The following is a 22,044-nucleotide window of genomic DNA, read 5'->3' as shown; positions in this document are numbered from 1 at the left end:
TAATCAATTGCCTAAAATGGGTATAATGTCTCTACTATGGCCATTCTAAGGGGTACTTACAGTATTTCAAAGCACAACTTGACCCAATGAATTGCAAATTATGATAATGTAATTTTAAGGGGAAAAAAGGAAAATGGCATGAAAAGAAAATACAAAAAGGAAACTTTAAAAAAAATAAGAAATGAGACTCTCTTTGGTTTTCCTCTATAAAAGGAAATGAACAAGAGATGTGAGCAAATATGGGCATGACCACATCATTTTTCCACCACAACCCCATCATCTTATTTCACTTCAGGACAGGAACCATCATGTCATCTCCTTTGAGTCAGCTCTTGTACTACTCACATAGGCAAAAATAACTGAGTAATACATCCACTTTCCATGGTGAACATTAAATATATTAAGTATTCTATAATTTTTCCAATGAGTGAAGATGGTGTTTATAAGTGCCGTATTTTAATTTTCAAGATTACTATGTCTATTTACACCCCTTTGCATAAATTAAGATCATCCTAAAGAAGAAATCCAGAAGTTAAATCAGTAACATTCCTCAGTTACTCAAGGGGTCTAATCGTAACACTGATAAATGAAAAATAAAAGCAAAAATCAAAACAATAATTTACATTAATTATCATCTTCCAGCTTATTGCCATATATTCCAAGCAAATGGTCAAATTTTCCCTGTTCAAACTTCAGGCAAAATGTGCAAGAGTTCTCAAAACTCATTCAATGTATGTCTTTAAAATCTGAGTGACAGATTAAAGGATTTAAAAATCCTCTATTTCATCTTTAATATTTATTAAGCTCTATTAAGGGCAGTGATTTGTCTTTTCACCAATCTATCTCTAGTATTGAGAACAGTGCCTGGCACACAGTAGGTACTCAATAAGTGTCTGTTAAGGAGGGTGGGGGAGGAAAGATTGGATGAAAGTAATCAAAAGGTACAAACTTCCAGCTCTAAAATAAATAAGTACTAGGGATGTAATGTACAATATGAGAAATAAACACTGCTCTGTGTTATATACGAAAGTTGTTAAGAGAGCAAATCCTAAGAGTCCTCATCACAAGGAAAAAATTTTTTTCTTCCTCTTTTATATTTTGTATCTATATGAGATAACAGATGTTCACCAAACTTACTGTGATCATCATTTCATGAGGTATGTAAGCCAAATCATTATGCTGTACACCTTCAACTTAAACAATGCTGTATGTTAATTATGTCTCAACAAAATGGAAGAAAAAATTCAGAAATAAATTTTTACTTTCAAATGAAAAAAATTATGTTAAATAATATGTGATAATAACATTGCATCCTAAAAGAATTAAATTCACTGTCATTGGCTGTGTGGTTTTACATAATCAAGAACAAACCTGTAGCACTTTTAATGCAAATCATATAAATAAACATAAAAGACATCTACTCCTATTGGGGAAACTACAAAATAGAATGATTCTTGAGAGCTAATACAGCCAAAGAAATGGTAGGTTACATCTTTCTAGTGGCACTGAATCCATTATCATATTTGGCAGCTGAAATGATTTTTTAATTCTCCACTTTAGAAAATAAAGGCATTTCAGAGAAAAGTGGAATGGAAAGTATAAAGAACTCTGAATTTTATCAAGTTTTTCTTCAAAGTTGCTACACAAAGAAAAAAAAGTCTCACTTAGCTGTCATGATCTCAATGCTTTAGCTTTCTTAACTTTAAAACAACTACTTTTTGACCTCACAAGCAATCACAAAACCTTCAAAGGGAAGAACTGCTTCAGCATTTCCTGCCTGCCTGCCCTAGCCCAAGATTAACCTTGTCAGTTCTTAGCAAGACTTAGCAAGACTTATAAAACCCCCTTAAATGACTAATTCAGATAAGTGGTAACATGAAGCCAGAGTTTATAAGATGCTGGTTTATACTTGTTACCAGATGTAGCTATCACTTCAAAGTGTTAAATACATTCATGAAGAGGTTCAGATATATTTGCATGTGGAATACTTTCTGACTTCCACTATTATTGTGGAGACATGTTTCCAGAGGAAAAGTGTTGCCTTGTTGTCTAACAAAATGTCTTTAAGGTAGCCGATGGTCACTTTAAAGACCACTAGGCACTCTGTCAGTCTAATTCTTTCCTTAATTCTTGCAAACACATACATATACACTTTCAAAACACACCACAGATAAATTCCATTTCTTTGGGAGCTTGTCATGAAACAGCCATCTTAAAAACCTATCTGAAAAATCCAAACGTGTGTGTGCGTTTATAGTTTGGGAATGGCTTTTTTAGACAAGGAAAAGTCACTGGCTTCACAAAGTTTAGGGTTCCTTTGCCAGGATAACTCAACAATTGCACTAGGTTTTCTGCTTCTATCCACTCTTCTCTGGTTATGTTAATCTTTGGTTATGTTGCCATTAGGGTTTTATTAGGTTAATTAAAAATGTTTTTTAATCTCCAGAGAAAGCTTAGGGCAACAACAATGGTTGCTATTTTCTACACATAATGGTCATTGTTAAATTTGGCCCAACACAGCATCCTGAATACAATGTAGATTTATCCTTAAGATTGGCTGCAAAAATAACCACGGTCTTACACAGTGTTATATGCCTTTGCTATTCAAATATCTGGGAGATACCCCATAACTTTTATTTTTGCTGAAATACCCCAATTGTATTTCAAGGATGAAGCTGAATCCATAAACATAACACTCCTGCTGGCTCAGATTTCTAGAGACTGAATTGTAACTGACCAGTCTTGCTTGCTCAGTATTTTATTTGGCAGTCTGGTAAACCTGGTCCAGCTAAAAAGTCTCATTCTAATTAATTTTGCCACAAATCAAATAGCTTTTGTGGCCTTTGCCTGCTAAAACTCATTGTTAGCAAAAAAGTCATCCATACAAAGTAACTTCTTCCTTCTCCCAGTTTATCCCTCTCCCAGGTACCTCAGAAATTGGCTAAAGCCATTAGCAGGGTTCTTTTGATGGGGTAGACTATAGTAGGCTCACTGGCTCTGAGAGTTCTCTGCTTTAGAGAATGAGAATTAAACAGTCTCTCGTTAGACCAAATTTTTAAAATGCTGATAAGCTATATGGGAAGAAAGAAGTTGGAGTATCTGTTTATGGTGAGTAGTACCATTATGCTGCATTCTTCCTTAAATTACACTTTCTTTCCACCAGAGAATAGTTTTTGCTATAATGTGACTATTACCTAAACAAAGTTAGGAGTAGGTGGGGAAGAAAAAAATCACTGATATTAGTGGTACTATTTTTTTTTTAGTATTAGTTCTGTATTTACATAGACTGAATGATCATCACACATCCTTTTACCAAGACTCCTCAATTCCTAAAATCTTAATACTGCCCTATATTTCAATTGACTGAATTTCACTTTGAAGTATTTCTCTTTTCTATTAGTTCTTTTATATTTACAGGAACTGCCTAATACCTTTATTTTTGAATGATGTCCTGGCTTACTACTCTTAGATCACACTTTTATCCTTTCAGAACTCTGAAGACAATACTTAGTAGTAAATTTCACTGTAATAATTATATTAAAACTATGAGCTACATTTCTATAATATAGGTAAGTTTTCCTTATTGAGAAGTAATTGTGTTAATTGTGTTTAAGGTAGTATAACTGGACTGTGATTTTCAAATTCCTGCTTTCTGAGTGTAACCACTTAATACCATGTTTATAGGCTGCCAGTGATATATTTATTAAAACAATAAAAGCCAATTTAGAATATAAACAGGATGGGAAAGAGAGCCAGGTTGCTTTTTTGTTTGTTTGTTTGGTGCTTCCACCCTGAACCATGAAGCAGAAAGAAGGGTGGAAAAGCTTATCTTGAGAAAGCAAGACAGAAATGAAAGCATGATCTCATTCCCTTTTCCCACACCCAAAAGCAACAAGGTGACATTTTCTCTTCCTCTCATCAGTTTAACAGTCCTCTTCTCTTTTTTTAAATCCCTAATAGTAAGTTTTCAAATGCTTTTTTTAAAATTAAGAGGTTTACCAGATTCTTTTTGTAATTTTTAAGATTTTAGTTTTCAGCATCAAAGATGAAAGCATGAGAATGCACAAAAGTTCTCATTTAAAAACTTTTGATTTGCTATTTATGACTAACAAACATATCCTGAGCTCCAACAACCTAAACCCCAAAGATTTGGGGGCATATTCTATTTTGCTGTTTGGGGAAATGCACCTGTTTAAAACAACAGAAGAGGTAAACCATACTTTCATGAAGGCAGTAAGTTTAGGAGTCCTGTGAAGAGAAATCTAATGGGGGAGGGTCTTTTAAAATTCTACAAAGAACTCTTCAAATAATTTAAAGAACTCTTTAAATAATTTTAAGATTCTCAAAATTCTAATTTACTCATTATTAATGCAATTTCTATCGATAGCAGTTTTTTGTGGTCACAGTCCAGCTTATTCTAAAAATGTTTTGTGGAAAGGAAGTAGTTTTAGAACAGGTAAAAGATATTTAAAAATTAAAGTGGGTGGACTCTCTCTGCCTAGTGTTGTCATTTCTTGCAGCTACAGCAATCAGGATAATGTGGTTACAGAGCAACACACGCAGATCAATGCAACAGACCAGAGGACTCAGAAACAGGCCTACACAAATATGCTCAACTGATTTTTGACAAGGGTACAAAAGCACATCAGTGGAGGAATGGTGCCACAGGAACTGGACACCCATAAGAGAGAAAAAAAATAAGAACTTTGACTTAGACCTCATTTTTTTTATAATTTTGTGTATAGATTTACACAAAAAATGAACTCGAAATGGGCCATAGATTTAAATGTGAGATGTAACGCCATAAAACTTTAGAAAAAAATTGAAAAATTCATCAGGAAGCATGTTTGGTGAAGGGACTTTAGACGTGACTCCAAAAAGACAATCTATAAAAGGAAATATAGATCAGTTTGGGCCTTGTCAAAATAAAGACTTTTGTTCTGTGAAAGACCTTGTTCAGAGATCAGAAAGACTAGTTACAGACTAGGAGAAAAGAGGTGTATACCACTTATCTGATAAAGGATTGTTATCTAGAATATATAAAGACCTCTCAAAACTCAGTATTAAAAAAAACAACCCAATTAGAAAATAGGCAAAAGATATGAAAAGATACTTCACCAAGGAGGATAAATAGATGGGAAATGAACACATAAAAAGATGCTCAGCAACATTAACCACAGGGAAATGCAAAATGAAACAAAAATGATTTATCTCTACACTAAATAAAAAAGTGACAAAACCAAATGAAATCAAGGATGTGGAAAAACTGGACCATTCATATATTGATGGTAAGAGATTAAATGGTACATTTACTATGGAAAAACATTTTAGGATTTATAAATTTAAATATGTACTCCTATGTGACCCAGAGATTTGTATTCTTTGGGCATCTCAGAGAAATGAAAATTTACAGTCACAGAAAAACCTGTACACAAATATCGATATTTGTAGCAGCTTTATTTGTAGCAGTCCACACTAGAAATGGCTCAAATGTTCAATGCGTGATTGATTAAATAAACTATGGTACATTTACACCATGGAACATTTACACCCGACCATGGAATACTTCTCAGCAATAAAAAGAAAGAATCGTTACACAATACTTGAATGAACTCTAGACAATTATGCTGAATGAAAAAAGCCAAAAGATTGCATATAATTCTGATTCTGTTTATGTATTTTTGAAATGACAAAATTATAGAAATGGGGAACAGATTATGGTTTCCAGAGGTAGAAAGAAATGGGGCAGGTGTGGGGGAGGGAGAAAGAAGTGTGTGCCATTACAAAAGAGTAACAAAAGGGATTCTAGCGGTAAAAGAACTATTTTGCATCTATATCAATGTCAACATTGGCTTTGGTACTGTACTAAGGTCCTGCAAAAGGTTCTTATTTGGGGAAACTGGGTAAACGGTACAGATCTCTCTGTGTTATTTCTTACAAGTACATGTCTACAATTTCTGCTAATTAAAAAGTTCAGCTAAAAAAACTAACAGAATTAAACACAGAATATAGTATCATTAAATTGATGAGGATAAAAGAACATTTACTTGCAAAAATTTCATATCTTATTTTAAATATTATTTCCACAAAGTTTTCCAAAACACTATAGACATAACTACAACTATTTTGGAAGAAATATGAGTGATAAATCCTTCAAGGTATATCCAATATATTGGCATTAGAGTTTTCAAAATTCTCTGGATGCAATACTATGTAGGAAACTCTTTAAGATCAGTGATTAAGACTGCAGCTTTGTAAGTATAAGAATGCCTTGGTTGAAGATATAACCTAGAAAATAATTCACCACTTTAAAGCTATAACCAATGAATTCCCATTAGCTATGGAAGAGTTGGTCAAGTTAAATAATGCTGCTTAAGTCATAGGTGAAGTGAGTTTCAGAGAGTTATATCAACTTTTAATAACACAGCATTCCCCATTTTGTTAACATCTGAAAGAAAACTCCAATTAGTATAAATTGATTCATGGAGGAAGAGGAAGAGGCATTCCTAGTAAATAAAGCTGGACTCTGAATGTGATGTTTAAATTTACGGTGAGAAGGGTGATGGATCAGGTATCAGGAGACTCTGTCCCCCACCACCGCTCTACCACTTCATGATGTGGCAAGTCAAAATCAATTTCTCTGTTGCCTCATTTGCAAAAATCAGTGGCTGGATTAGACTCTGAGCTCTTCAAATAATGGCACATTATTTTATTTATCTTAGTGATAACAGTGCCTAGCACACTGTTGATCATTAATAAAGCCCTGTTTAGTGAATTAAGTAATGGAGTAGGAAATGTCAACCCACTCCAGTATTCTTGCCTGGAGAACCCCCATGGGCGGAGGAACCTGGTGGGCTGCTGTCCACAGGATCGCAAAGAGTGGGACACAACTGAGTGGCTAAACACAAAACAAATTAAGTACTGAAATGCATACGTGCATGCTAAGCCCCTTCAGTTGTGTCTGACTCTTTGAGACTCTATGGACTGTAGCCTGCCAAGCTCCTCTGTCCATGGGATTCTTCAGGCAAGAATACTGGAGTGGGTTGCCATTTCCTTCTCCAGGGGATCTTCCCGACCCAGGGATCGAACCCACATCTCTCACATCTCCTGCATTGGCAGGCAGGTTCTTTACCACTAGTGCCACCTGGAAAGCCCCAAGCAATTAAATAGGAAGTTCAACAGGAAGTTCTAAATGGGTCTCCTGGAAATTATATCTTTTCTTGACTGAACTACAGCCCTTCTCTCTCAGGGAGGTCTATCCTTTCCTAGTGGGTTTGCAAGGTGCTAGCTGCCCAGAAGAATAAGGCAACTAGGCCAAGGAAATTCTCTGTGGGTCGAACACAGAAGATAATGGCTGAGATTGGTTCTAGGCATCATTACCTATTTTGACCAGAAGGGTTCTTACAAGAAAAAACTCTGTAACTGAAGGTGATTCTTTTTCCTCATCCTTGGATGATAATCCCTCCTTCTCATGTTCATCCCTAAAGTGTCAAAAGGTAAAGACTCCCTCAAACATAATGCTGCACTTTCTAAATGTAAAACACCAAGCTCTTCTGAAAATGTCAAGTGTCAAATGTATTCAGTATTATTTCTGGATAGATACACAAGAGACTAGTACTAATGGTCACCTCCGGGGAAGGGAAATGGGGATTGGAGTCAGAGGCACATTTCTTTTCTTTATGTCCATTTATAGCATTTGAATTTCATTCTGTTTATATTTCATATTTGAAAAATAATTTTAAAAAATAAATATATTAGATATGCTCAATAATGCTTTAGGTTGACTGAAAACCACTATGTTTCAAAGCATTTTTCATTTACTTCTGCAATACTTTATACTGCTTACTTTTGATCCTTATACTAGGTCTTTGATAAATGTGTTTAATCAAGGCATTTTGGATAAATCTATTATATAAAAAGATTTTTTTAATGTGATTATACAACTTTTACAGATTTTCCATTATTCAAGTAAAAATATTAAGGAAAAAGTTAGTATTGGGAACAAGTTGATAATAAGCTACTAAGCTTTAGGAAACAGGAAAAAATAGCTTCACTTAGATGTAGTAATCGATACTGCTCAGAGTGAAAGCAAGGATGTGCATTAACATCAGAGTAGTGATACATGAAATATTGTCTTGTCAGTACCACTTCTCATGCATTAGCTGACCTGTAGTTAGACATTTAATATTAACATGTCCCATTATTCATAACAGCCAAACAGCGAAACAACCCAAATGTCTATCAATGGATGAATGGATAAACAAATGTGGTATATCCATACAATGGAATATTATTCAGTCATAAAAAGGAATGAAGTACTGATACATGCTACAATTTCAATGAACCTTGAAAACAATATTCTAGGTGAAAGAAGTCAGTCAAAAAAGACTATATGTTCCATTTATATATGAAAGTCCAGAACTGGGAAACCTGTAGAGACAGAAAGTAGATTAGTGACTGCTTGGGGTTGGAGAGATAGGTGCCTGGGGAGAGGGATAGCTTAAAAGTATGAGGTTTCTTTCTGAGGTGATGAGAAGGTTCAAAAATTGGTGACAGTCGTACACATCTGTGTATATACTAAAATCCACTGAACTATAGAATTTACATGAGTGTTAGAGAATGTGAATTCTATCTCAATAAAACTGTTTTAAAAATGAAAAATATGAATATGTCACAATTTCCTTTTTGATCCTAAAGTTCAGCAGTTCTCATAATGGAAGTTCTATCTGTAACATTCATTCCTGACCATTTAAAACAAGTCAGAGAAAGAAAACCAAAGAAGCCCCTTGCTTAGTCTTCTGATAGGTTCACATCATGATGTATTTTATTCAATTATGATTCATAAGCTATCAATTTGCTGATTAGGTTTTCACAATTTAATCTTTATTAGCAAAGGCCTCTTTCAAATGTATTTATGGAGAACTGCTATGTGCCAGGTGTACTGTGAAAGAATCAGGAGAATGGGTTTATTTTCCTTTCTCCCTAGAACAGTGTTTTCCATGGTATATGGCAGGAATTTAGTGCTATCTTTGAAGCAAACCATATACAGAGGACATAGTACATCCAGATATAGTGCATCCATTTGATCCTCTCCCATCAAACAGAATGATGACCACATTTGGAATCCTGGGTCATTTCAAAGTCTGGGACAATCAAGAAGTTCAAGGCAGAAAATTAAGGTGTCAGTTATACCTGTGTGCAGGGCTTCCCTGGTGGCTCAGATGGTAAAGAATCTGCCTGCAAATGCAGGAGACCCAGGTTCAATCCTGGGTTGGGAAGATCCCCTGGAGCAAGGAAATGGCTACCCACTCCAGTATTCTTGCCTGAAGAATTCCATGGACAGAGGAGCTTGGCGGGCTACAGTCCATGGGGTTGCAAAGAGTCAGACATGACTGAGAGACTAACACTTTTATACCTGTGCACATGTGCTCAGTTGCTCAGCTGTGTTGACTCTTTCCAGCCCCATGCACTGTAGCCCATTAGGCTACACCTTTGCCCAACCCAGGATAAAACCCAGGTCTCCTGCATTGCAGGCGGATTCTTTATCAGCTAGGCCACCAAGGAAGCCCCATTATACCTGTAGTTACTTGCTATTATCCTTGACTCGGATAAAACTTAACAGAGTGCTGTACTATAGAAAGTATGAGAGCTACATGTGCAAGTAATGGTGAATCAGTGTTTTTACGGCTTCTGCATACATGGATATTTCCACAGCTGCAGAACCAACTACTGCAGAAGTACATGCTGTGCACAACATCTACAATTTAGTAAAGCTGGAAAGAATTTTATTTTTGTAAAAACTAAATGGGGAGTGGCTCACTTTCTTGCCAAAGGGCTATTTTATTCCAAGACACTGGTGTCTGCTGACCTTCATTTATAGGCTGAGCAATGTTCTATTTAAGTGAAATTAACTCATGGTGGGCACTTTTTCTAGGATGCAATAATTATTGCAAAGAAATAACAATGTTTAAACTTGATTTGTTCTTAGTTTAGATTTGATTATATTGCGTTATACATGAATGTCTTTGTTCACACAAGGTTTAAATTTAGAAATTATTTTATGTTGAGAAAAAAGGCCATATTTAAGTCCCTTTTCTACATGTAAGAATATTTTTAGGTTTTATGAAATCCAGTATTATGTCTTTTCTTCTAGACTACAGGAGTATCTTACCATCTTTGTAGCCCTAGCACCTAGCAGCTTTCATTATACTTATTTTAGTGGCATGATGAAAAGAATTCCAATAGACTAATTAAGGCATTGTCCATATTACTATATTTAGCTAACTCTTACTCCATCTGTAGTTTGTACTATCAGCAATATGTACCTGAGGACTTTGGGCATATTTTAAAGTTTCCCTGAGTTTTACATCTTTTTATAAATGCCTTATAGGCCTGCTTTTACATAATCCTTACGCATTTCAAAGTATTTGACATAGCAACATTCCCTTCATCTTTACACAAACCCTCTCTGGTTAGGGAAGTTTGCCATGATCTGCTTGATCCTATAAATATATTCTAGTTTGTTTTCATTTCAGGAGGGTGGCAACTAATGCTGGAAAATTTTGATTTAGGATAAGATACAAAATGTACAGGTTGGCTTATATCTTTACACATGTTACTCTATCAGTATTACTTTTTGGCTATCTATACTTAATGTTAATTTGGCTATATTGTTTTTAAAGTATTGTAAGACAAAATATAAAATTTTAATTATTCATAACCACTTGCAAAAGCTATTCAACTGTAGCTTTAAACTGGCGACCCACAAACTTCTCAAAATATTTGTTGAATGTGTCAATGTCCTTCATCATTTCCTGGTTTTTGCTTTTGAAAACTTCCACTAGAGGAAATAATGGGCATCGTAAATTTAAAATGAATATATTTTGGATTCACCCATGACTAAGATTCTGATTTAATTTATAACTCTCTGCCTTCCCCAGCATTTTAAGTTTTGACTGATTTAATTTCTTTTTTCTCCTATTTTTCAAAGGTAAACTTTTAAATATCCATGTTTATACTATTTCTACAATTGTAGAAACAAACACTTAAGAACTTGAAGCTTTTTTTCCCTACCCTCCAAAATAGCCATCAACATTACCTATTACCTTCCATCCTGATCTAAGCTAAATTTGCTAGTAGCAATGAGTTTACAGTGGTGTCTGTAATATATTAAAAGGGTATTATTTCCAATTTTCGTTTGAGGGTGAATTTAGACTGCTGGATGGCATATCCTCATAAAAAGGCAAATGGTAAAAGGGTTTCTAGCTAAGTCAAGAGGCTTCTTCAACCTGGAACATTGTTAAAATCCTCCACATGTGTAATGCAAAGCTTTAGGAAGTCATATTTTCACAATACCATTAAATAAAACAAACAAACAAACAAAAACCCTATCTTGTTTATCTTCAGTTGGTGACACTTCAGGGGAAAAAAGAGTAAATCAGAGGAAAATGAAGAGGTAGCTACAGATACCTGATAAAGATCACCTAAGGCAACATTAATTGACCTATAAATTGGCGGCGCCACATGGCTTGTGGGATCTTAATTCCCTGATCAGGAATCCAACCCCGGCTCTCAGCACTGAAAGCGTGGATTCCTAACCATTGGCCCGCCAGGGAAGTCCTCACTAGTTTCTTTATAAATGTTCTCCTTTAATTTTAAGCACAACACTAAAACAAGTCATATCATCCCCATTTTATAGATAGTAAAATTGAGGTTTGGAGGAGTTACAGAACTTCCCCAATGTCACAGAGATATAAAACGGCAAGACCATGGGAACCCACATTTTATACTAAACTCCAGTCTGACTATGAAATATAGCATGTACATAATACCTCTGAGAACAAAAAAAGGAGGTGGTGAGAATGAGTTGTGTGGTCAGACATTTTCTACATCACTTCTGGGTCATCAGAGGATGCCCAGGACAATATGGTCCTTAGTGCCACCGGTGAACTGGAGGAAGGAAACAAACATCCGAGAAGGGTCTATGAAGCAGCATGAGATAAGTTTAGAGAGAGATGCAGTGTGCAATGAGTCACTTAAATATACAAAATATTTGTTAAGTGTTGTAATTGGGGGATTCACTATACATGGAATCTAGGCACAAATTAACTGATGGCACCAGAAATTTTACCACTATTTGATCTCAGTTTAGCTATTTAAGAAACTTGAATGAAATATAAAACTGAGTTTATTGAGCAGTGTCAAGTACAGGCACACCTCATTTTATTGCACTTTCCAGATATTTCACTTTTTACAAATTGAAGGTCTGTGGCAAGCCTGGATCAAGTGAGGAATCTATCAGCATCTTTTTCCCAACAACATTTTCTCATTTTGTGTCACATTTTGGGAACTTTCACCATATTTCACAATTTGTCATTATTATATTTGTTATAGTGATTGGTGATCAGTGATATTTAATGTTACTAGGATACACTGAAGCCTCAGATGATTAACTGGCATTTTTTAAACAGCAAAATATTTTTAATTATGTACTTTTTTAAAGACGTTATGCTATTGCACACTTAATAGACTACAGTATTGTATACATAACTTTTATATGTGCTAGGAAGTCAAAAAAATTGGTGTGACTCACATTATGGTGGTAGTCTGGAACCCAACCAATGTATCACTGAGCTGCAACTGCACAGCCTGAGATAAAAAAGCCTATCGACAAACAGAACCATTTGTGTGTCTGTGAGTCTATTTCTGTTTTGTAAATAAGTTCATTTGTATCATATTTTAGATTCCACATATAAGTGATATCACATATGATGATATTTGTCTTTCTCTGTCTGACTTACTTCACTTAGTATGATCATCTCTAGGTCCATCCATGTTGTGGCAAATGGCATTATTTCATTCCTTTTATGGTTGAGTAATATTCCATCACATATATACACACACACAGAGCACATATCCATTCATCTGTCAATGGACATTTAGGTTGTTTCCATGTCTTAGCTATTGTAAACAGTGCTACTATGAACGTTGGAGTATGTGTATATTTCCAAATTAGAGTTTTCATCTTTTCCAGATATATGCCCAGGAGTGGGATTGCTGGATCATATGGTAGTTTATGGTTACTAAAGGGGAAGGGGGGAATAAGTTTGAGATTAACATATACATACTGCTATATATAAAATATAAAACAAGGACCTACTATATAGCACAGGGAACTATATTCAATATCTTGTAATAACCTATAATGGAAAAGAAACTGAAAAAGAATACATATGTATAAAATTGAATCACTTTGCTATACACCAGAAACTAACACAACATTGTAAATCAACTATACTTCAGTAAGAAGTAATTAATAAAACAAAAAAAGAACCTCTAAACACAGCCATTTAACCAACTTCAGGATTAAAAGTTTCTTTAGGATACTGAAAGTTTCTGGTCACAAATAAGCTTTCTGTACTTGAACAGAGTTTTACAGCAATCTGAAATCTAAAGGCTAATTAAATACAAACCTGTCTCCCTTCCCCCAATAACAGTTCCGTTTCAAAAAATAGAACTTCCTATGATTGTGCACCCCACAGGATTCTACTTCATCCTGCTTTGCACCTGCTAACTAGATCAGAGGAAACCACAATATTTCTAAGACATATACTTTACCTAAACCAGCTCCAGTTTAGTCACATACAAAACACTATATAAAGAATGGCTTTTTGTTTTCCTGAGTGCTGTTCTTTGAAATCAAGGCTCTTTTTGGGTAAGCCAGTGTTTCAACTTCAAAGATTGTCAAAGGAATTCATCTTTAAAAACAAAAACCTTTGCAATTTTTCTTCTAAATACTTATCCCAAAGAAATAATCAGAGTCATGAAATGCTTTTTGCCCCAAGATGTTCACTGTAGTATTATCTATAACATATGGAAAGAAAAAAAAATTCCAACAACCTGGAATTAGTGAAATAAATTATGAAATCTCATGAAGTAATTTTAAATATTTTCAAAAATATCTTTTTACATGAAAACATTTTCACAGTATAAGTGAAAAAAAGAAATACAAACTGTATATACAACACGATCCCAATTTTAAAAATATTTAACTTTCTATACAGAAAACAGATTAAAAAATATGAACAGGTGGTATGATTATGAGTAATCTTTACTTTTATTCTTTATAAAAATTGTTGCTTTCTTCTAATATTTTTACAATGGACTTATATTTTTTAATCCAACGTAAAGTGATTAAAAACTTCTGAAATGCACACTACTTAAGACACTTTTCCAGCAGATTAACTAAATATGCCTATTGACTATTATAGCAATAGGATATACCAAAGGAATCATCTCTTGTCATTTTTACCTCTGAGAAAGCCGTCTTAAATGGAAATTCTTCCTCACTGAAATACAAGCTCCAAAATGTCAAAAAGACATCAAGAAATGGCAAAAACGGACATATAAGCAAGTAAATAAATACAGAAAAAAAGCTTAAAAATGACATTCATCTATAAAGGACAATGTATTAATATTATAATTCAGTGTCAATGGCAGAATGTCAATCTGAGCACAACACTACGTAATTAGAGTGTATAATGTAGAATGCAATAATATGAATATTCAAAGCTATTATACTGTCCTCACAAATTCTATTTTATAGAAAGCATTTATATTTTATATAAATATATATACACATATAAATTAAAAACAGCTTAAGAGAATCAAAGTTTTATTTTCAATGACTGGCCTACAAGGTTACAAAAAATGATGTGCTATTGACTCTTTTAAACCAGAGATGGTAGAAATAAGAGATCAGATTTTACAAAAGAAAATGATTTCTTTTAGCAAAAAGAATCTTCTCTTCAGAACTAGCCACACAATACCAGGTAATTTCAAAAGTCCTTTAACTCAAGGCTTTCTGCTTATTTCATTTTCATTAGGTACTGTTACTTCACAAATGATATTTTAACAAATGTTATCAAACATAATTTTAATAAAATAAAAACAGACGATAATGCAAAGAATGACAGAGTTAAAGAACCATTATGTAATTGGCAAGATGACAACAGACATTGAAAAGTAATTCCAAGTTAACAATTTTGAGGGCAGGGGTTGAAAATGACCTAGCCCAAGCCTTGTTTTTCAAAAGAAAATCTACATTCACTTCTCACCTTTTCTGTGTTAATGATGGCATGACACTTAAACAAAGACTATCTCCTTCATTATGCACTTTTCCATACTTACATACACAATTTAGAGTGCAATTACACGGAGAAACATTTGATTTTTCATGTGCAATTTTACACAAAACCTCCTATAACAGGCAATCACAAAACTAAGAATGAAGTATGATAAGCCAAAGTACTTTGTAAGCTTTAGCAATGAATGCCAAAATACTGCTCGATAGTTGCTTGGGAAAAGTAAGGAAAAAAAAAAACAAAAAAAACAAAAACCACCACATTAATGGCTTTAACGGGCTACTTGGCACAATATTTGAGGGAAAAGAATATAACAAAGTATGACACGTATAGGGCTTAATGCTCTTGTTATTAACCATTTCTCTTATTTTTCATTATATTATGTCTGGCTTTATTTCTCCTTAGCTTGTAAAAGTGGATGGTTGGAGACTATTACAGACAAGTAAAAATGTGGCAAAACTTAAAGTGATGAGAATTCTATTTCTGCAAACTCTTGTTAAAACTTTGGTGCTTATATGATATACTAGTACAGTACTTTGAATTTATATAGCACCTGTCTGCTGAAGAGCCAAGGCTTACATAGCTCATTTATCCTTTCAGCATCCCTGTGAAATACGTAGATTGGAAACAGATGGTTTACAAATAAAGTATAATCCAGATATGAACACAGAGAACTTCCATAATTTACTTAAGATGGCCTATCTGTGCAAACTGTAGAGGATTAAAAGACCCTGGAGTTTTTTCCAGTAAACAACACTACCTCCTTATCATCAAACCAATTTCTACACTGCTAAGAAAAATTAAGCTTTCTTATAATATAAAATCAGAAAGTTTAATGTGCCAAAAATCTCTGATAAGGAATGACAGAAATGGTCTATATTTGAAAGAAAAAACATTAGTCATGGCATAAGCCACTGGTGTATAGTCATCAATTTTCCAACAAGGTATTTAGCTTAAATACAGTTGCTTCTCAGGTGGCGCTAGTGGTAAAGAACCCACCTGCCAATGCAGGAGACATAAGAGACTGTGGGTTCAGTCCCTGGGTAGGGAAGATCCCCTGGAGGAGGGCATGGCAACCCACTCCAGTATTCTTGCCTGGAGAATCCCATGGACAGAGGAGCCTGGCAGGCTATAGTCCATAGGGTAGCAAAGAGTTGGACATGACTGAAGCGACTTAGCATGCAATATAGTTGCATTAAAATTGGCAAAAAAATCAACTGATAAATAAAATTGAAATAAGCCATACTATTTCTATATAAAAGACACAAAGTCCTTGAGCCATGCCCTCAGTTTATAAATGAGAAAATGTGTGGTGTCTGGCACATGTATGTGCTCAATGTTATATAACAATGTAATAATAAGGTCAAATTATGAGTCAGTGGCAGAACCATGTCTAGAATGTAGTTCTTCTGAAGGAAGTCCAACATACTTCCCCCTTACCATTGTAATTTTCATTTAACAGCAATGCTTTTTCATCCCTAAAACAGTTTATACTCAGCAATATTTGTCTTTCAAGTGCTAAGAATAAGGCAAATTCAATGTTATTAAACATATTAAAATTCTGGAAACTGTCACCTCCATAACTACCAGTTGGCCCAAGAATTATCAGATCTTTTCCTGAGACTGACATTTCATGATTAGACTGTTTTTAATATTTCTAGACCATAATTTTAACCAAAGCTCTCTCATAACTAAAAACAGCGAGTCGTGACCACTGGTATCTAAAAGACCTTCCAACAGTATAATGTATCCAAAAAAACCTTTGAAACCTCCAACACATTGAACATACATTATATGGTATGTCATTCCCTAGAATAATTATACAGACTCAAAATGTGATCTAGCTGTTTTCTTCTAAACTGAGTTTTATCATTTTCACACATCAAACTTTCCCCCCCGGATTACTTTTCACCAAAACAACATGAGCAATTACAAAGTGATTCCAAAAACAGATACCCAAGTCGTCATGTATTGATAGATATTAGATGTTTGTTTTCAATTTTATATCTGCTACTTCTGGAATCTATACTAAACAGCAAAAACAAACAGTTTGGCATATACATTCCACCTAGATTATGATAAATTCTGATAAGGAATGACAGAAATGGTCTATATTTTAAAGAAATAACAGTCACACAGTAGCAAATTCACTAATCTATCATATGTGCTAAGAATATTATTATGTCAGTATATTTCTTGGATAGGCAAACAGAAATGCCTAAAACAGAATATGGAAAAATTGCAAATGGATTTCTTTCCTTTTCTCTGTCAGTTTCACCAAAAATAATCTCCTTAGTGCTCAAACACCATGGCGAAGCTACTACCCACTTCTTTTCAGTAACAGTCACACTGTTTGCCTTGGAGAGACATCGACTCAGTGGACATGAATTTGAGCAAACTCCAGGAGACAGTGAAGGACAGGGAAGCCTGACTTGCCACAGTGCATGGGGTCGCAAAGAGTCGGACATGACTGAACAACAACAAAAATTTCCATGTAGTTCCTGATAGTGCCCTGAATACTGACATTCTGCCAGTATAAATAGTCACAGTCAAGTCTAATGTACTTGTAACCATTTGTAGAAGAAACTTAATCTCAACCCAAATATTACTCACTAGTTATAATTAATCCTTTTACCCAAAATGAATTAAGCCTAGACAGTTTTAGCAATTGACCCTAAATGATGCCATCAGATTGGAGCCCTTCGACCTGAGTGTTGATTGTGTAAAATCAAGTTGTTGGTTAGTTGCTAAGTAGTGTCCCACTCTTTTGCGACCCCATGGAGGCAAAGCATAATTTATTTGGCTCTCCCACCCCAGACAAAGAGTTTGATCACTTTCTAGATCTAACAATAGAAATTAAGTATTAGACTCATAATCCTCTAATTTTAATGAAAGCCTGGGTTCATTAGATCATACCACTAAAAAATGAAGTCAGTAGTTTTAAACAAGTGGACACCTCCGAGACAAAAGACTGTGGACAGAAAGCCTAGTGAGGATCCTGTTTTGACATGAGCTAATATTATTTTAAAAAGAACTTAACTCCCTACCACTTTAACCTAGTTGGATAGTTGTACTCTTTCTTTTTTAAAAGTTAAATATTTATTAGTTCAATCTAAAATTATATTATCACCTCACTTCCACTAGGGGGGTCTATCTAGCAGTGTGTCCTTAACTCCCAATTAACTCAGGTGCAGCTTGAGTCCACTTCCAGCTAATCTGTGCTGCCAGGTTAAGCCTGGCGGTCAGAGCTATGTGCTTTAAATTTGTTCTAGTTTTTAGGCTCAGAAACCCATGCACAGCGTGAAAATGGAGTGCTCAAGTCATTCAGAGGTTGCTGCAGTACGTAGACAAAGGGTTTTTGGCTAAAGCATAGAAAGCCAAAATCTCTTAACTGTTCCCAGCTTCATTTTTAGCTGCCCTAGTTGTTTTCAAGACTGAGTATGTGTCAACTGGATCCATTTTTGTAAATAAGTAAAGCTTTTAAACTCTTGACCTCAGGGGTTCTGCTGCCCATTTCTGTACTCTGCAATATATAATCTAAATCACAAAAACCATAACGTTTTTCCAACAGCAGTCTTAACTTGGGTCACTTGGGTGGGTATTGGTCATTACAGAAGTTGTTTCTGTGACATCTCATTATTGTGCTAAAGTATTGGCAGGCACAAACCCAAACAGCTCCATTTCTCAAATTCAGTGTCCACTGTTTTTGTGCCTTATTTCTGATCCAATTTCAAACCACAGTAACTGATGGTTAATTTTAGCCAAGAGATTATCCACCACTTTCAAGCAGATGCCTAATATAGAGAACAGTTCAACTGGAATATAGGCCAAACCCAGGTACATGGACAAAGCCTAATTTTTTAAAAACACTATCTTATAGGATATGGCTTCAAATCAATCATTTCAGAATGAAACAGGGCGTGAATAAAAGGACAATTTTCCCAGGAAATAATTAGTAAGATATTTTTAAAATTTAGAAAAGCCATAACTAGATTGAAGAGCCACAGGGGAGACATATATCCCAGCACAAACATGCTTCAAGCCCTTGTTTTAAAAACAGCTTCTGTTTTTATTCTGGATAAAATCTGAGCACCAAATTCCCTTTCTGTTCCCCTCAACCACATCCAAGTAGAATTCCCTTGAGTGGAGGCTAGTTCACACCCTCTCCCCTTTTTGGTCGCGTATTTTTGGGAAAATGGACTTCAGCCATTACATTCCAGTTTTAAAGTCAAAAGAAGTCATGTGACAATGACCCCAGGGGCATCAGAGACTTGGGGCACGTGATGCCAATTGGCATGTGTGGGGCTTCCGCCACTATGTTGGAATTCGCTCTAAATTGCAGCTTCAGGATCAAGTTTAGGCGCCCAAATACACTGTGACATCTTATAAAGTGGACTATCTGCTTATCTCTCAGTAGTTTTTCATTTCACCTAGGTATCTACTGTGCGGCCTGCCAGGCTCCCTTCCCAGTCCCCACCCTCATTCCTGGTAACAAGTCAGGTACTCCCAGCATCCTGTCTGTCTGATCCTAAATGGCGAATTAATTCTAAACTCAACCTTGAGCACCAACCGGGATGTCGTGCAAATCGGGTGTGCAGCAAGAAGCGTCGCGTACGGGAAGTGTCATAAAGCCTTGAGTCCACTCCACCTCCCAGGCTGGGATCTTCTGCCCAGGAGCCCGGCGGTCTGAGCCGCCAGCACATTAAAGCCAGTAGCAGCGGCGGCGGCGGCGGCAACTTTGGGACTGGCGAGAAGCCAGGGCGCGGGTGGTCGGCGTTCCCCGCCGCCCCCCGCCCCCGCCTCTCATTAGGGCGCTAAGTACTGCGGGTGCGGAAAAGTAAACACCCGCAAGTGCAGCTGTGTGGGAGAGGGAGAGGGGGGATGTTGCCCCTCTCCCACCGCCCCTTTCGACTCCGTCTCCCGAGCGGCCGGGACCGAGTGCGCTCGAGGGTGCGGAGCCAGAGGGGCTGAGAAAGCAGCAGACAGGGCGGCGAGGAATCGGGAGAGTGAAGAGCGGAAAGGTCCTGTCCTAAAGGCGTGGGGATGTCCTGCTACTGAAAGGAAAAAAAGTGCTTACTCATAGGGAGACGCGGTGCGATCGCTACTAGCCAGGGAAGCAGGCGGAAAGCAGGCAACCAGAGCCTCGCTCTCTCCCTGGGCCACCGCACCCCGTGGAGCCGGGGGCCGAGGTGAGCCTGCGAGGTCACCGGAGGCGGGCGAGCGGGGGCTGGAGGCGTAGCAGGCGACGGGCTCCGGGATTTCCTGAGTCCGGAGCCGGCGGAGGCGGGGGGAGGAGGGTGGCAGTAGCTGGAGAAGGACGATCGAGGGAACTTTAGGCTCTGGGTTTCTACTTTGGGGCCGCCGCGGGTAAAGGGGAGAAGGGCAAGGGTTGGCGTCAAGGACTCCAGCCCAAGGCTGGCAACAAGTTAAAAGCAACTATTGAGAAAACACCATCTCCCCAGTGAACGTCAGAAAACGTGTTTGCGGCGGGTAGCGGTCCCGAGGAACATTCGGTCACTCCCACCCATCCCTGCTGTGAACGGTCGCTTTGGCGCCCAAGGCTGGGACAGAAATCTCCCCAGCCTCCCTTTCAGGCCCCCGCCCCTCATGCCAGGCTGGTTCCCGCCGAGGTTCCCGGAGATGCTCTCCTCTGGACCCACTCCTGCCCACGCTCAGGGACCCCGCTCCCTCGTGCCCTCCTGTACCTGCAGAGCACTTACAGAAAGTCGCAGAGTACCGGATCTGGCCCGACGGTCTCCTGCCGACGCACTCACACAACTTCTGCCGCTCGGAATTCTTGCGGCCGCGGTTCTAAAGCCAGCGCTCCCGCCCCTTCTGCCAGGCCCTCCGCCCCTCGGCCGCCGCCATTGGCTCGGGTGGTGCTAGCAGTCGGCCTGGGAACCAGGAAGGGGATTGGGCCACGAGCCTGTCACATCATCTGGGTGGGGTGTTGGGACGACGGGCACAGGGTTGGGCGCTCTGGAGGGATGGGGACGGTAACTGCGGCTGGGAGCGAAGATTGGTCCTCTGCTCCTTTTCTCCCCTTCCCTAGCTCCGAAGAGACTAGAAGTCCTCAGAGCCTGGCTGGGGTACCACATTCCCCAAAATCGTGTAGAATAAATGAAAAGATGAGAATGTGGGAGAGTTTGAACGTTACCAAGACCCTATTTAAGTCTAGAGAGTACAATTTCAACGTAGAATCGTAAAAACAATCTGGACATGGGAAGGGATGTTATTAGTACGCATCAATAGTCTCTTCGGCTCCAATCAGCTCAGGTGCGGAGCAACGCAGAGGGAAAACCTCAGCAATCTTCCCTTTCTAACTAGTTCTCTGGAGCAGATATATGGACAGGACGAGGCTTTTAAGTTTTGGGTTTCGTGCCAAGTAAATTTTTGGCCAAAATCACCTGTGTGGTCTGTTTGTCCATGCGGAAAGGAGTGAGAGGTGGAGGTGGGGAGGAACGTGAAAGTTACGTGGTTCCACTTGTTTGACTGTAAACGGATGTCAATTCTCATCAGTCTCCTTTCACCAGAGAAAACTTGGAGACATGCTCCTGCCTCCTAGAGTACCTTTTCTTCTTCTTGACCTCTGTGTCATAGCTGACCTCTTTCATTAACACGCGCGGAGGTTTTCCCTGCTTATCTGCATTCCAATCGTTTGGAATCAAGAGATTGGCTTGTGGCACAAGAAGCGAAAGGCTAAGCCCTTTCCCGTTTCAGTCGCAAGCATTTTGTTCAGGCAATGTGTGCTTGGAAATTTTTTAAGAATTTTAAGTTGGTTCAATTACATATCATTTTATATGCACTAGGAAAATCTCCTAAGTTCAAAGTGGCCTGAAAAATTGAACGGTCTTGTCAAGGAAACCTCCCTTCATCTGATGTTCTGGATTTCTTTAGAGAA

General features: G+C 37.3%; 1 protein-coding gene across 3 annotated transcripts in view; it reads right to left on the bottom strand.

Annotated features, from left to right (window-relative positions):
* The window catches only part of PLS3 (plastin 3), a 92,763-nt gene extending 71,793 nt beyond the window's left edge, over window positions 1–20,970 (bottom strand). For 2 of the 3 annotated variants that reach the window (XM_020905555.2, XM_020905553.2), the window contains exon 1: window positions 20,864–20,970. The gene's annotated coding sequence lies outside the window, so the exon portion shown is untranslated. The remainder of the gene's footprint in view (window positions 1–20,863) is intronic. The other variant, XM_070462217.1, reaches the window with a different exon arrangement.
* Between the last annotated feature and the right edge of the window lie 1,074 nt (window positions 20,971–22,044).

The sequence above is a fragment of the Odocoileus virginianus genome, unplaced genomic scaffold (assembly GCF_023699985.2).
Source record: "Odocoileus virginianus isolate 20LAN1187 ecotype Illinois unplaced genomic scaffold, Ovbor_1.2 Unplaced_Scaffold_1, whole genome shotgun sequence".
Taxonomy (NCBI): Eukaryota; Metazoa; Chordata; class Mammalia; order Artiodactyla; family Cervidae; genus Odocoileus; species Odocoileus virginianus.
The sequence above is the reverse complement of the archived record's forward strand: the minus strand, read 5'-3'. Positions and strand labels throughout refer to the sequence as shown.